Source organism: Hyla sarda, unplaced genomic scaffold (genome assembly GCF_029499605.1).
Source record: "Hyla sarda isolate aHylSar1 unplaced genomic scaffold, aHylSar1.hap1 scaffold_2777, whole genome shotgun sequence".
Lineage (NCBI taxonomy): Eukaryota > Metazoa > Chordata > Amphibia > Anura > Hylidae > Hyla > Hyla sarda.
In genome coordinates, this window is record NW_026609479.1 from 1 (window position 1) to 16,335 (window position 16,335).

The 16,335-nt window shown below is 46.4% G+C and overlaps 6 non-coding genes and 2 pseudogenes across 6 annotated transcripts; all 8 read left to right on the forward strand.

Moving 5' to 3' along the window:
- Positions 1–149, forward strand: LOC130325961 (U2 spliceosomal RNA; annotated as a pseudogene; the record flags this gene model as incomplete).
- Positions 150–2,234: 2,085 nt separating this feature from the next.
- On the forward strand, positions 2,235–2,425 carry LOC130325952 (U2 spliceosomal RNA). The gene has a single exon (XR_008870672.1). It is a non-coding gene; the product is annotated as a U2 spliceosomal RNA (small nuclear RNA).
- Positions 2,426–4,524: 2,099 nt separating this feature from the next.
- Positions 4,525–4,715, forward strand: LOC130325964 (U2 spliceosomal RNA). Its single transcript, XR_008870682.1, has one exon. It is a non-coding gene; the product is annotated as a U2 spliceosomal RNA (small nuclear RNA).
- A 2,097-nt stretch (positions 4,716–6,812) lies between these two features.
- On the forward strand, positions 6,813–7,003 carry LOC130325965 (U2 spliceosomal RNA). Its single transcript, XR_008870683.1, has one exon. It is a non-coding gene; the product is annotated as a U2 spliceosomal RNA (small nuclear RNA).
- A 2,080-nt stretch (positions 7,004–9,083) lies between these two features.
- LOC130325966 (U2 spliceosomal RNA) lies at positions 9,084–9,274 on the forward strand. Its single transcript, XR_008870684.1, has one exon. It is a non-coding gene; the product is annotated as a U2 spliceosomal RNA (small nuclear RNA).
- Positions 9,275–11,354: 2,080 nt separating this feature from the next.
- LOC130325963 (U2 spliceosomal RNA) lies at positions 11,355–11,514 on the forward strand (annotated as a pseudogene).
- A 693-nt stretch (positions 11,515–12,207) lies between these two features.
- Positions 12,208–12,392, forward strand: LOC130325962 (U2 spliceosomal RNA). The gene has a single exon (XR_008870680.1). It is a non-coding gene; the product is annotated as a U2 spliceosomal RNA (small nuclear RNA).
- A 2,088-nt stretch (positions 12,393–14,480) lies between these two features.
- LOC130325967 (U2 spliceosomal RNA) lies at positions 14,481–14,671 on the forward strand. The gene has a single exon (XR_008870685.1). It is a non-coding gene; the product is annotated as a U2 spliceosomal RNA (small nuclear RNA).
- Positions 14,672–16,335: the final 1,664 nt, after the last annotated feature.

Genomic DNA, 16,335 nt, shown 5'->3' on the forward strand with positions numbered 1-16,335 from the left:
TTCTTATCAGTTTAATATCTGATACGTCCCCTATCTGGGGACCATATATTAAATGGATTTTTGAGAACGGGGGCCGATTTCGAAGCTTGCTTCCGTCGCCCTATGCATTGACCCGATATGGCAGTATCTTCGGGTACAGTGCACCACCCCCTTACAGGGTTAAAAAGAAAGATTCCTACTTTCATTGCTACCTGCTTGCTGGCTAGCCAGCTAGCCAGCCCTGTGGGCCTTGCTGCTGCTGCAGCCAAAAAACAAAAGGTGGTGCTGCTGCTGCTTCTGCTGCTTCTGCTTCTGCTTGTGTCTGGCCCCTGTTGGAGCGTCCAGGCACAGGACTTCTGCTGCTGCTGACTAAATGGCCTCCTTAATTGGATCATTTGAGTAGCCAGCACACCTGTGCAGGTAGGGCATGACATGATAGGCAGCTGCCTTGATAGCGGGTGGGTGCTGAATGTTCCTAATTGACAAAATAAGATTAATGCTTATGAAGAAATATAAAATCTCATCCCTTCCCCAATATCGCGCCACACCCCTACCCCTTAATTCCCTGGTTGAACGTGATGGACATATGTCTTTTTTCGACCGTACTAACTATGTAACTATGTAACATAACATGGGGGGGGGGTCTCCTGGCTGTTCACACAGGTGTGTCATTGCTGTACATTGACCATGCATTGCTTCTGTGGTATTGCAAAGGCAAAGACAAATGCTTCCAGCCATCCATTGCACTAATGGATTGGTCATCAGCTGGCTGTCTATGTCCCGCATCAATATAGACCAAAGTACAGAGGGTTAGGCTATGCTATTGTGCACCTACCTGATGCATCAGAAGGTGCGAGGCCCTTGCTAAATTCTGTGCACAGACTTTGAGATCTATGCTTTAGACTGTATCTAAACCTGCTCCAACATGGACTGACATTCTGGCCTACTTTCAGCCGATGCGACTTGTCTGTCGCTGAACAGTCGCTTTTTATGTATTCAGCACCTATGTATAATGTTGTAAAAATGCTCTAGAAGCTAAAGTCGCAGAAATGTCACACATATTTGGCCTGCAACTTTCTGTGCGACAAATTCAGACAGGAAAAATCAGTATAAATCCTTAGAAAATTATCCCCCAGTGTCTCCATCTGCTGGCGGTATTGAATAAGCATTGCTGCACTGATGGGGTATGCATTAGACGAAAAAAAAGAAGAAAAAGAAGAATAATACGCCCAGAAAAGAGGCGAAAAGGAGAAAAACGTAAAAAAACGTGAAAAAAAAGTAAGAGGAAGAGAAGGGAAAAAAAGGTGGAAATGGGTTTAAAAGTGATTTCGGCGGAGAAATATATATATATATATATATATATATATATATATATATATATATGCGCACACACACACATAGATATAAACGTATTCTCCGTTGAGGTATTGCAGCCGCTGCTGTGTCCAGGCCAAGGAGCCTTAGCACTGTGCTGTGATGTCACTCAATACCACTGACATCACTAGGTGTAAACAACATCTCTCCTTTGCTGTGTATGTGACTATGGAGCTGTTTGGTGATGTCGTCTATTACGGCCTTCATAGAAGCAACAGGAGATTGTTGCATCCATCTTGAACCCTCAGAACTACAGTGCTATGATGTCACTCACTTCCACAGGCCTTGCAGAGTGTAAACAACAACAACCCAGCTTTGTTGTGTATGTAACCAAAGGGATTTGTGATGTCACCTAGAACCTTCACAGCAGCGACAGCTTTATGAGGAGCATCAGCACTGCTCTGCCTGAGCAGAACCATCACCGCCATAGGTTGTCAAATAACCCGGATTTAACCCACACAGGTAAGTCCAATGGGGTGCAGGCATGTCCTCTATGCTTACAGCTTCCCGTGGGTGTTGGTTTGATACCGTTTGGGGACAGCCAAGGAGGCATCTGCAGGCAACAAAGGTAGGTGTGTGCTTGTGTGTGTGTTTCCTATGCAGATCCTAAGCCCAGTGTCACATGCAAGTAGGAGGAGTAAGAAGGGTTCCTGGCAAATCCGGGTTATGGATTGCATTTAAAAAGGCCCCGTGGGAGTGCAATGGGCCCCTGTCTTGCTGCTTAGCAATAATGGTATGGGTTTAGGTTCTGCTGTGTGTACTGGTGGTTGACTGCCCCCCAGCCCAGAGTGTGCATGGAAAATTGTCTGGCAGCCTCCCTGACAGCAAGCAGTGATAGTGCCCATGAAGGGGACCTTGTTGGGCCCGCCCCTTTCACGGTTATCGCTTCTCGGCCTTTTGGCTAAGATCAAGTGTAGTATCTGTTCTTATCAGTTTAATATCTGATACGTCCCCTATCTGGGGACCATATATTAAATGGATTTTTGAGAACGGGGGCCGATTTCGAAGCTTGCTTCCGTCGCCCTATGCATTGACCCGATATGGCAGTATCTTCGGGTACAGTGCACCACCCCCTTACAGGGTTAAAAAGAAAGATTCCTACTTTCATTGCTACCTGCTTGCTGGCTAGCCAGCTAGCCAGCCCTGTGGGCCTTGCTGCTGCTGCAGCCAAAAAACAAAAGGTGGTGCTGCTGCTGCTTCTGCTGCTTCTGCTTCTGCTTGTGTCTGGCCCCTGTTGGAGCGTCCAGGCACAGGACTTCTGCTGCTGCTGACTAAATGGCCTCCTTAATTGGATCATTTGAGTAGCCAGCACACCTGTGCAGGTAGGGCATGACATGATAGGCAGCTGCCTTGATAGCGGGTGGGTGCTGAATGTTCCTAATTGACAAAATAAGATTAATGCTTATGAAGAAATATAAAATCTCATCCCTTCCCCAATATCGCGCCACACCCCTACCCCTTAATTCCCTGGTTGAACGTGATGGACATATGTCTTTTTTCGACCGTACTAACTATGTAACTATGTAACATAACATGGGGGGGGGGGGGGGGGGGGGGTCTCCTGGCTGTTCACACAGGTGTGTCATTGCTGTACATTGACCATGCATTGCTTCTGTGGTATTGCAAAGGCAAAGACAAATGCTTCCAGCCATCCATTGCACTAATGGATTGGTCATCAGCTGGCTGTCTATGTCCCGCATCAATATAGACCAAAGTACAGAGGGTTAGGCTATGCTATTGTGCACCTACCTGATGCATCAGAAGGTGCGAGGCCCTTGCTAAATTCTGTGCACAGACTTTGAGATCTATGCTTTAGACTGTATCTAAACCTGCTCCAACATGGACTGACATTCTGGCCTACTTTCAGCCGATGCGACTTGTCTGTCGCTGAACAGTCGCTTTTTATGTATTCAGCACCTATGTATAATGTTGTAAAAATGCTCTAGAAGCTAAAGTCGCAGAAATGTCACACATATTTGGCCTGCAACTTTCTGTGCGACAAATTCAGACAGGAAAAATCAGTATAAATCCTTAGAAAATTATCCCCCAGTGTCTCCATCTGCTGGCGGTATTGAATAAGCATTGCTGCACTGATGGGGTATGCATTAGACGAAAAAAAAGAAGAAAAAGAAGAATAATACGCCCAGAAAAGAGGCGAAAAGGAGAAAAACGTAAAAAAACGTGAAAAAAAAGTAAGAGGAAGAGAAGGGAAAAAAAGGTGGAAATGGGTTTAAAAGTGATTTCGGCGGAGAAATATATATATATATATATATATATATATATATATATATATATATATGCGCACACACACACATAGATATAAACGTATTCTCCGTTGAGATATTGCAGCCGCTGCTGTGTCCAGGCCCAGGAGCCTTAGCACTGTGCTGTGATGTCACTCAATACCACTGACATCACTAGGTGTAAACAACATCTCTCCTTTGCTGTGTATGTGACTATGGAGCTGTTTGGTGATGTCGTCTATTACGGCCTTCATAGAAGCAACAGGAGATTGTTGCATCCATCTTGAACCCTCAGAACTACAGTGCTATGATGTCACTCACTTCCACAGGCCTTGCAGAGTGTAAACAACAACAACCCAGCTTTGTTGTGTATGTAACCAAAGGGATTTGTGATGTCACCTAGAACCTTCACAGCAGCGACAGCTTTATGAGGAGCATCAGCACTGCTCTGCCTGAGCAGAACCATCACCGCCATAGGTTGTCAAATAACCCGGATTTAACCCACACAGGTAAGTCCAATGGGGTGCAGGCATGTCCTCTATGCTTACAGCTTCCCGTGGGTGTTGGTTTGATACCGTTTGGGGACAGCCAAGGAGGCATCTGCAGGCAACAAAGGTAGGTGTGTGCTTGTGTGTGTGTTTCCTATGCAGATCCTAAGCCCAGTGTCACATGCAAGTAGGAGGAGTAAGAAGGGTTCCTGGCAAATCCGGGTTATGGATTGCATTTAAAAAGGCCCCGTGGGAGTGCAATGGGCCCCTGTCTTGCTGCTTAGCAATAATGGTATGGGTTTAGGTTCTGCTGTGTGTACTGGTGGTTGACTGCCCCCCAGCCCAGAGTGTGCATGGAAAATTGTCTGGCAGCCTCCCTGACAGCAAGCAGTGATAGTGCCCATGAAGGGGACCTTGTTGGGCCCGCCCCTTTCACGGTTATCGCTTCTCGGCCTTTTGGCTAAGATCAAGTGTAGTATCTGTTCTTATCAGTTTAATATCTGATACGTCCCCTATCTGGGGACCATATATTAAATGGATTTTTGAGAACGGGGGCCGATTTCGAAGCTTGCTTCCGTCGCCCTATGCATTGACCCGATATGGCAGTATCTTCGGGTACAGTGCACCACCCCCTTACAGGGTTAAAAAGAAAGATTCCTACTTTCATTGCTACCTGCTTGCTGGCTAGCCAGCTAGCCAGCCCTGTGGGCCTTGCTGCTGCTGCAGCCAAAAAACAAAAGGTGGTGCTGCTGCTGCTTCTGCTGCTTCTGCTTCTGCTTGTGTCTGGCCCCTGTTGGAGCGTCCAGGCACAGGACTTCTGCTGCTGCTGACTAAATGGCCTCCTTAATTGGATCATTTGAGTAGCCAGCACACCTGTGCAGGTAGGGCATGACATGATAGGCAGCTGCCTTGATAGCGGGTGGGTGCTGAATGTTCCTAATTGACAAAATAAGATTAATGCTTATGAAGAAATATAAAATCTCATCCCTTCCCCAATATCGCGCCACACCCCTACCCCTTAATTCCCTGGTTGAACGTGATGGACATATGTCTTTTTTCGACCGTACTAACTATGTAACTATGTAACATAACATGGGGGGGGGGGGGGGGGGTCTCCTGGCTGTTCACACAGGTGTGTCATTGCTGTACATTGACCATGCATTGCTTCTGTGGTATTGCAAAGGCAAAGACAAATGCTTCCAGCCATCCATTGCACTAATGGATTGGTCATCAGCTGGCTGTCTATGTCCCGCATCAATATAGACCAAAGTACAGAGGGTTAGGCTATGCTATTGTGCACCTACCTGATGCATCAGAAGGTGCGAGGCCCTTGCTAAATTCTGTGCACAGACTTTGAGATCTATGCTTTAGACTGTATCTAAACCTGCTCCAACATGGACTGACATTCTGGCCTACTTTCAGCCGATGCGACTTGTCTGTCGCTGAACAGTCGCTTTTTATGTATTCAGCACCTATGTATAATGTTGTAAAAATGCTCTAGAAGCTAAAGTCGCAGAAATGTCACACATATTTGGCCTGCAACTTTCTGTGCGACAAATTCAGACAGGAAAAATCAGTATAAATCCTTAGAAAATTATCCCCCAGTGTCTCCATCTGCTGGCGGTATTGAATAAGCATTGCTGCACTGATGGGGTATGCATTAGACGAAAAAAAAGAAGAAAAAGAAGAATAATACGCCCAGAAAAGAGGCGAAAAGGAGAAAAACGTAAAAAAACGTGAAAAAAAAGTAAGAGGAAGAGAAGGGAAAAAAAGGTGGAAATGGGTTTAAAAGTGATTTCGGCGGAGAAATATATATATATATATATATATATATATATATATATATATATATATATGCGCACACACACACATAGATATAAACGTATTCTCCGTTGAGATATTGCAGCCGCTGCTGTGTCCAGGCCCAGGAGCCTTAGCACTGTGCTGTGATGTCACTCAATACCACTGACATCACTAGGTGTAAACAACATCTCTCCTTTGCTGTGTATGTGACTATGGAGCTGTTTGGTGATGTCGTCTATTACGGCCTTCATAGAAGCAACAGGAGATTGTTGCATCCATCTTGAACCCTCAGAACTACAGTGCTATGATGTCACTCACTTCCACAGGCCTTGCAGAGTGTAAACAACAACAACCCAGCTTTGTTGTGTATGTAACCAAAGGGATTTGTGATGTCACCTAGAACCTTCACAGCAGCGACAGCTTTATGAGGAGCATCAGCACTGCTCTGCCTGAGCAGAACCATCACCGCCATAGGTTGTCAAATAACCCGGATTTAACCCACACAGGTAAGTCCAATGGGGTGCAGGCATGTCCTCTATGCTTACAGCTTCCCGTGGGTGTTGGTTTGATACCGTTTGGGGACAGCCAAGGAGGCATCTGCAGGCAACAAAGGTAGGTGTGTGCTTGTGTGTGTGTTTCCTATGCAGATCCTAAGCCCAGTGTCACATGCAAGTAGGAGGAGTAAGAAGGGTTCCTGGCAAATCCGGGTTATGGATTGCATTTAAAAAGGCCCCGTGGGAGTGCAATGGGCCCCTGTCTTGCTGCTTAGCAATAATGGTATGGGTTTAGGTTCTGCTGTGTGTACTGGTGGTTGACTGCCCCCCAGCCCAGAGTGTGCATGGAAAATTGTCTGGCAGCCTCCCTGACAGCAAGCAGTGATAGTGCCCATGAAGGGGACCTTGTTGGGCCCGCCCCTTTCACGGTTATCGCTTCTCGGCCTTTTGGCTAAGATCAAGTGTAGTATCTGTTCTTATCAGTTTAATATCTGATACGTCCCCTATCTGGGGACCATATATTAAATGGATTTTTGAGAACGGGGGCCGATTTCGAAGCTTGCTTCCGTCGCCCTATGCATTGACCCGATATGGCAGTATCTTCGGGTACAGTGCACCACCCCCTTACAGGGTTAAAAAGAAAGATTCCTACTTTCATTGCTACCTGCTTGCTGGCTAGCCAGCTAGCCAGCCCTGTGGGCCTTGCTGCTGCTGCAGCCAAAAAACAAAAGGTGGTGCTGCTGCTGCTTCTGCTGCTTCTGCTTCTGCTTGTGTCTGGCCCCTGTTGGAGCGTCCAGGCACAGGACTTCTGCTGCTGCTGACTAAATGGCCTCCTTAATTGGATCATTTGAGTAGCCAGCACACCTGTGCAGGTAGGGCATGACATGATAGGCAGCTGCCTTGATAGCGGGTGGGTGCTGAATGTTCCTAATTGACAAAATAAGATTAATGCTTATGAAGAAATATAAAATCTCATCCCTTCCCCAATATCGCGCCACACCCCTACCCCTTAATTCCCTGGTTGAACGTGATGGACATATGTCTTTTTTCGACCGTACTAACTATGTAACTATGTAACATAACATGGGGGGGGGGGGGTCTCCTGGCTGTTCACACAGGTGTGTCATTGCTGTACATTGACCATGCATTGCTTCTGTGGTATTGCAAAGGCAAAGACAAATGCTTCCAGCCATCCATTGCACTAATGGATTGGTCATCAGCTGGCTGTCTATGTCCCGCATCAATATAGACCAAAGTACAGAGGGTTAGGCTATGCTATTGTGCACCTACCTGATGCATCAGAAGGTGCGAGGCCCTTGCTAAATTCTGTGCACAGACTTTGAGATCTATGCTTTAGACTGTATCTAAACCTGCTCCAACATGGACTGACATTCTGGCCTACTTTCAGCCGATGCGACTTGTCTGTCGCTGAACAGTCGCTTTTTATGTATTCAGCACCTATGTATAATGTTGTAAAAATGCTCTAGAAGCTAAAGTCGCAGAAATGTCACACATATTTGGCCTGCAACTTTCTGTGCGACAAATTCAGACAGGAAAAATCAGTATAAATCCTTAGAAAATTATCCCCCAGTGTCTCCATCTGCTGGCGGTATTGAATAAGCATTGCTGCACTGATGGGGTATGCATTAGACGAAAAAAAAGAAGAAAAAGAAGAATAATACGCCCAGAAAAGAGGCGAAAAGGAGAAAAACGTAAAAAAACGTGAAAAAAAAGTAAGAGGAAGAGAAGGGAAAAAAAGGTGGAAATGGGTTTAAAAGTGATTTCGGCGGAGAAATATATATATATATATATATATATATATATATATATGCGCACACACACACATAGATATAAACGTATTCTCCGTTGAGATATTGCAGCCGCTGCTGTGTCCAGGCCCAGGAGCCTTAGCACTGTGCTGTGATGTCACTCAATACCACTGACATCACTAGGTGTAAACAACATCTCTCCTTTGCTGTGTATGTGACTATGGAGCTGTTTGGTGATGTCGTCTATTACGGCCTTCATAGAAGCAACAGGAGATTGTTGCATCCATCTTGAACCCTCAGAACTACAGTGCTATGATGTCACTCACTTCCACAGGCCTTGCAGAGTGTAAACAACAACAACCCAGCTTTGTTGTGTATGTAACCAAAGGGATTTGTGATGTCACCTAGAACCTTCACAGCAGCGACAGCTTTATGAGGAGCATCAGCACTGCTCTGCCTGAGCAGAACCATCACCGCCATAGGTTGTCAAATAACCCGGATTTAACCCACACAGGTAAGTCCAATGGGGTGCAGGCATGTCCTCTATGCTTACAGCTTCCCGTGGGTGTTGGTTTGATACCGTTTGGGGACAGCCAAGGAGGCATCTGCAGGCAACAAAGGTAGGTGTGTGCTTGTGTGTGTGTTTCCTATGCAGATCCTAAGCCCAGTGTCACATGCAAGTAGGAGGAGTAAGAAGGGTTCCTGGCAAATCCGGGTTATGGATTGCATTTAAAAAGGCCCCGTGGGAGTGCAATGGGCCCCTGTCTTGCTGCTTAGCAATAATGGTATGGGTTTAGGTTCTGCTGTGTGTACTGGTGGTTGACTGCCCCCCAGCCCAGAGTGTGCATGGAAAATTGTCTGGCAGCCTCCCTGACAGCAAGCAGTGATAGTGCCCATGAAGGGGACCTTGTTGGGCCCGCCCCTTTCACGGTTATCGCTTCTCGGCCTTTTGGCTAAGATCAAGTGTAGTATCTGTTCTTATCAGTTTAATATCTGATACGTCCCCTATCTGGGGACCATATATTAAATGGATTTTTGAGAACGGGGGCCGATTTCGAAGCTTGCTTCCGTCGCCCTATGCATTGACCCGATATGGCAGTATCTTCGGGTACAGTGCACCACCCCCTTACAGGGTTAAAAAGAAAGATTCCTACTTTCATTGCTACCTGCTTGCTGGCTAGCCAGCTAGCCAGCCCTGTGGGCCTTGCTGCTGCTGCAGCCAAAAAACAAAAGGTGGTGCTGCTGCTGCTTCTGCTGCTTCTGCTTCTGCTTGTGTCTGGCCCCTGTTGGAGCGTCCAGGCACAGGACTTCTGCTGCTGCTGACTAAATGGCCTCCTTAATTGGATCATTTGAGTAGCCAGCACACCTGTGCAGGTAGGGCATGACATGATAGGCAGCTGCCTTGATAGCGGGTGGGTGCTGAATGTTCCTAATTGACAAAATAAGATTAATGCTTATGAAGAAATATAAAATCTCATCCCTTCCCCAATATCACGCCACACCCCTACCCCTTAATTCCCTGGTTGAACGTGATGGACATATGTCTTTTTTCGACCGTACTAACTATGTAACTATGTAACATAACATGGGGGGGGGGGTCTCCTGGCTGTTCACACAGGTGTGTCATTGCTGTACATTGACCATGCATTGCTTCTGTGGTATTGCAAAGGCAAAGACAAATGCTTCCAGCCATCCATTGCACTAATGGATTGGTCATCAGCTGGCTGTCTATGTCCCGCATCAATATAGACCAAAGTACAGAGGGTTAGGCTATGCTATTGTGCACCTACCTGATGCATCAGAAGGTGCGAGGCCCTTGCTAAATTCTGTGCACAGACTTTGAGATCTATGCTTTAGACTGTATCTAAACCTGCTCCAACATGGACTGACATTCTGGCCTACTTTCAGCCGATGCGACTTGTCTGTCGCTGAACAGTCGCTTTTTATGTATTCAGCACCTATGTATAATGTTGTAAAAATGCTCTAGAAGCTAAAGTCGCAGAAATGTCACACATATTTGGCCTGCAACTTTCTGTGCGACAAATTCAGACAGGAAAAATCAGTATAAATCCTTAGAAAATTATCCCCCAGTGTCTCCATCTGCTGGCGGTATTGAATAAGCATTGCTGCACTGATGGGGTATGCATTAGACGAAAAAAAAGAAGAAAAAGAAGAATAATACGCCCAGAAAAGAGGCGAAAAGGAGAAAAACGTAAAAAAACGTGAAAAAAAAGTAAGAGGAAGAGAAGGGAAAAAAAGGTGGAAATGGGTTTAAAAGTGATTTCGGCGGAGAAATATATATATATATATATATATATATATATATATATATGCGCACACACACACATAGATATAAACGTATTCTCCGTTGAGATATTGCAGCCGCTGCTGTGTCCAGGCCCAGGAGCCTTAGCACTGTGCTGTGATGTCACTCAATACCACTGACATCACTAGGTGTAAACAACATCTCTCCTTTGCTGTGTATGTGACTATGGAGCTGTTTGGTGATGTCGTCTATTACGGCCTTCATAGAAGCAACAGGAGATTGTTGCATCCATCTTGAACCCTCAGAACTACAGTGCTATGATGTCACTCACTTCCACAGGCCTTGCAGAGTGTAAACAACAACAACCCAGCTTTGTTGTGTATGTAACCAAAGGGATTTGTGATGTCACCTAGAACCTTCACAGCAGCGACAGCTTTATGAGGAGCATCAGCACTGCTCTGCCTGAGCAGAACCATCACCGCCATAGGTTGTCAAATAACCCGGATTTAACCCACACAGGTAAGTCCAATGGGGTGCAGGCATGTCCTCTATGCTTACAGCTTCCCGTGGGTGTTGGTTTGATACCGTTTGGGGACAGCCAAGGAGGCATCTGCAGGCAACAAAGGTAGGTGTGTGCTTGTGTGTGTGTTTCCTATGCAGATCCTAAGCCCAGTGTCACATGCAAGTAGGAGGAGTAAGAAGGGTTCCTGGCAAATCCGGGTTATGGATTGCATTTAAAAAGGCCCCGTGGGAGTGCAATGGGCCCCTGTCTTGCTGCTTAGCAATAATGGTATGGGTTTAGGTTCTGCTGTGTGTACTGGTGGTTGACTGCCCCCCAGCCCAGAGTGTGCATGGAAAATTGTCTGGCAGCCTCCCTGACAGCAAGCAGTGATAGTGCCCATGAAGGGGACCTTGTTGGGCCCGCCCCTTTCACGGTTATCGCTTCTCGGCCTTTTGGCTAAGATCAAGTGTAGTATCTGTTCTTATCAGTTTTCATGCTGGTGGGGATGGGTGCTGCATGGAGGATGCAGGTGTACCAGGGCTTTCCGGGGCTGGTTCTGAGGAATCAGCTCGACGGCTGCCCCGATGTGACCTGTTCCCTCCGGGTCTCGCCATGAGGCTGAGAGGGTCTAGAGCCGAGGTACTTTTGTGCCTCGGGGAGTGGTGACCCCGAGGTGCCGAAACTCACTGGGAGAATAGGCTCACTGAGTTGAAGCACGGGCACCATAATCTCTTCACCTTGTGGCACTCACCTCTTGATTCCCGGCCTTCTGGCTAGGATCAGAGAAATTTTTATAGATCCGGCCGGATGTCCGGGCAGTATATCTGCACACATTCACTTATTTATTTATTTTTTGTCTCACTGTGTCACTTTTTGCGTGTTGTGTGTTCACAGGATTTGTCAGGATGCGGTAGCCCTTCTGGGTGTCCCTCCTGGCGGTCTAGGGGAGGTGTGTGTGGCCATTAGGTTCCGCACCTCCCTGCAAACACCCCGGGTACTCCTGCTTCGCAGGGTACCTACCGTAATCGGCTCTGCGGGCAGATACCTTGGCTAACGCCAAGGGGGATGCCGGGAGCATTTGTGGTCTCCTAGTAGCTTCGGCGAAAAGGGACATCGAACCTGGAACCTCGCAGGTACCTTTTGGTCCGGAGGCGAAGGGTAAGGTTTGTTGGGGGGCCTCTCTCCTATCGGAGAAGGGCTTGCGATAGACCGCATCCTTTGTGCACGTTTTTTTTAGTGTAACACGTTTGCACTTTTTCTTGCACTTTGGGTGAATCGAAAGCACGTTCCTCGGCTTTAGATAAAAAAAAAAAAAAAAAAATCTGTTCTTATCAGTTTAATATCTGATACGTCCCCTATCTGGGGACCATATATTAAATGGATTTTTGAGAACGGGGGCCGATTTCGAAGCTTGCTTCCGTCGCCCTATGCATTGACCCGATATGGCAGTATCTTCGGGTACAGTGCACCACCCCCTTACAGGGTTAAAAAGAAAGATTCCTACTTTCATTGCTACCTGCTTGCTGGCTAGCCAGCTAGCCAGCCCTGTGGGCCTTGCTGCTGCTACAGCCAAAAAACAAAAGGTGGTGCTGCTGCTGCTTCTGCTGCTTCTGCTTCTGCTTGTGTCTGGCCCCTGTTGGAGCGTCCAGGCACAGGACTTCTGCTGCTGCTGACTAAATGGCCTCCTTAATTGGATCATTTGAGTAGCCAGCACACCTGTGCAGGTAGGGCATGACATGATAGGCAGCTGCCTTGATAGCGGGTGGGTGCTGAATGTTCCTAATTGACAAAATAAGATTAATGCTTATGAAGAAATATAAAATCTCATCCCTTCCCCAATATCGCGCCACACCCCTACCCCTTAATTCCCTGGTTGAACGTGATGGACATATGTCTTTTTTCGACCGTACTAACTATGTAACTATGTAACATAACATGGGGGGGGGGGGGGGGGTCTCCTGGCTGTTCACACAGGTGTGTCATTGCTGTACATTGACCATGCATTGCTTCTGTGGTATTGCAAAGGCAAAGACAAATGCTTCCAGCCATCCATTGCACTAATGGATTGGTCATCAGCTGGCTGTCTATGTCCCGCATCAATATAGACCAAAGTACAGAGGGTTAGGCTATGCTATTGTGCACCTACCTGATGCATCAGAAGGTGCGAGGCCCTTGCTAAATTCTGTGCACAGACTTTGAGATCTATGCTTTAGACTGTATCTAAACCTGCTCCAACATGGACTGACATTCTGGCCTACTTTCAGCCGATGCGACTTGTCTGTCGCTGAACAGTCGCTTTTTATGTATTCAGCACCTATGTATAATGTTGTAAAAATGCTCTAGAAGCTAAAGTCGCAGAAATGTCACACATATTTGGCCTGCAACTTTCTGTGCGACAAATTCAGACAGGAAAAATCAGTATAAATCCTTAGAAAATTATCCCCCAGTGTCTCCATCTGCTGGCGGTATTGAATAAGCATTGCTGCACTGATGGGGTATGCATTAGACGAAAAAAAAGAAGAAAAAGAAGAATAATACGCCCAGAAAAGAGGCGAAAAGGAGAAAAACGTAAAAAAACGTGAAAAAAAAGTAAGAGGAAGAGAAGGGAAAAAAAGGTGGAAATGGGTTTAAAAGTGATTTCGGCGGAGAAATATATATATATATATATATATATATATATATATATATATGCGCACACACACACATAGATATAAACGTATTCTCCGTTGAGATATTGCAGCCGCTGCTGTGTCCAGGCCCAGGAGCCTTAGCACTGTGCTGTGATGTCACTCAATACCACTGACATCACTAGGTGTAAACAACATCTCTCCTTTGCTGTGTATGTGACTATGGAGCTGTTTGGTGATGTCGTCTATTACGGCCTTCATAGAAGCAACAGGAGATTGTTGCATCCATCTTGAACCCTCAGAACTACAGTGCTATGATGTCACTCACTTCCACAGGCCTTGCAGAGTGTAAACAACAACAACCCAGCTTTGTTGTGTATGTAACCAAAGGGATTTGTGATGTCACCTAGAACCTTCACAGCAGCGACAGCTTTATGAGGAGCATCAGCACTGCTCTGCCTGAGCAGAACCATCACCGCCATAGGTTGTCAAATAACCCGGATTTAACCCACACAGGTAAGTCCAATGGGGTGCAGGCATGTCCTCTATGCTTACAGCTTCCCGTGGGTGTTGGTTTGATACCGTTTGGGGACAGCCAAGGAGGCATCTGCAGGCAACAAAGGTAGGTGTGTGCTTGTGTGTGTGTTTCCTATGCAGATCCTAAGCCCAGTGTCACATGCAAGTAGGAGGAGTAAGAAGGGTTCCTGGCAAATCCGGGTTATGGATTGCATTTAAAAAGGCCCCGTGGGAGTGCAATGGGCCCCTGTCTTGCTGCTTAGCAATAATGGTATGGGTTTAGGTTCTGCTGTGTGTACTGGTGGTTGACTGCCCCCCAGCCCAGAGTGTGCATGGAAAATTGTCTGGCAGCCTCCCTGACAGCAAGCAGTGATAGTGCCCATGAAGGGGACCTTGTTGGGCCCGCCCCTTTCACGGTTATCGCTTCTCGGCCTTTTGGCTAAGATCAAGTGTAGTATCTGTTCTTATCAGTTTAATATCTGATACGTCCCCTATCTGGGGACCATATATTAAATGGATTTTTGAGAACGGGGGCCGATTTCGAAGCTTGCTTCCGTCGCCCTATGCATTGACCCGATATGGCAGTATCTTCGGGTACAGTGCACCACCCCCTTACAGGGTTAAAAAGAAAGATTCCTACTTTCATTGCTACCTGCTTGCTGGCTAGCCAGCTAGCCAGCCCTGTGGGCCTTGCTGCTGCTGCAGCCAAAAAACAAAAGGTGGTGCTGCTGCTGCTTCTGCTGCTTCTGCTTCTGCTTGTGTCTGGCCCCTGTTGGAGCGTCCAGGCACAGGACTTCTGCTGCTGCTGACTAAATGGCCTCCTTAATTGGATCATTTGAGTAGCCAGCACACCTGTGCAGGTAGGGCATGACATGATAGGCAGCTGCCTTGATAGCGGGTGGGTGCTGAATGTTCCTAATTGACAAAATAAGATTAATGCTTATGAAGAAATATAAAATCTCATCCCTTCCCCAATATCACGCCACACCCCTACCCCTTAATTCCCTGGTTGAACGTGATGGACATATGTCTTTTTTCGACCGTACTAACTATGTAACTATGTAACATAACATGGGGGGGGGGGGGGGGGGGGGTCTCCTGGCTGTTCACACAGGTGTGTCATTGCTGTACATTGACCATGCATTGCTTCTGTGGTATTGCAAAGGCAAAGACAAATGCTTCCAGCCATCCATTGCACTAATGGATTGGTCATCAGCTGGCTGTCTATGTCCCGCATCAATATAGACCAAAGTACAGAGGGTTAGGCTATGCTATTGTGCACCTACCTGATGCATCAGAAGGTGCGAGGCCCTTGCTAAATTCTGTGCACAGACTTTGAGATCTATGCTTTAGACTGTATCTAAACCTGCTCCAACATGGACTGACATTCTGGCCTACTTTCAGCCGATGCGACTTGTCTGTCGCTGAACAGTCGCTTTTTATGTATTCAGCACCTATGTATAATGTTGTAAAAATGCTCTAGAAGCTAAAGTCGCAGAAATGTCACACATATTTGGCCTGCAACTTTCTGTGCGACAAATTCAGACAGGAAAAATCAGTATAAATCCTTAGAAAATTATCCCCCAGTGTCTCCATCTGCTGGCGGTATTGAATAAGCATTGCTGCACTGATGGGGTATGCATTAGACGAAAAAAAAGAAGAAAAAGAAGAATAATACGCCCAGAAAAGAGGCGAAAAGGAGAAAAACGTAAAAAAACGTGAAAAAAAAGTAAGAGGAAGAGAAGGGAAAAAAAGGTGGAAATGGGTTTAAAAGTGATTTCGGCGGAGAATATATATATATATATATATATATATATATATATATATATATATGCGCACACACACACATAGATATAAACGTATTCTCCGTTGAGATATTGCAGCCGCTGCTGTGTCCAGGCCCAGGAGCCTTAGCACTGTGCTGTGATGTCACTCAATACCACTGACATCACTAGGTGTAAACAACATCTCTCCTTTGCTGTGTATGTGACTATGGAGCTGTTTGGTGATGTCGTCTATTACGGCCTTCATAGAAGCAACAGGAGATTGTTGCATCCATCTTGAACCCTCAGAACTACAGTGCTATGATGTCACTCACTTCCACAGGCCTTGCAGAGTGTAAACAACAACAACCCAGCTTTGTTGTGTATGTAACCAAAGGGATTTGTGATGTCACCTAGAACCTTCACAGCAGCGACAGCTTTATGAGGAGCATCAGCACTGCTCTGCCTGAGCAGAACCATCACCGCCATAGGTTGTCAAATAACCCGGATT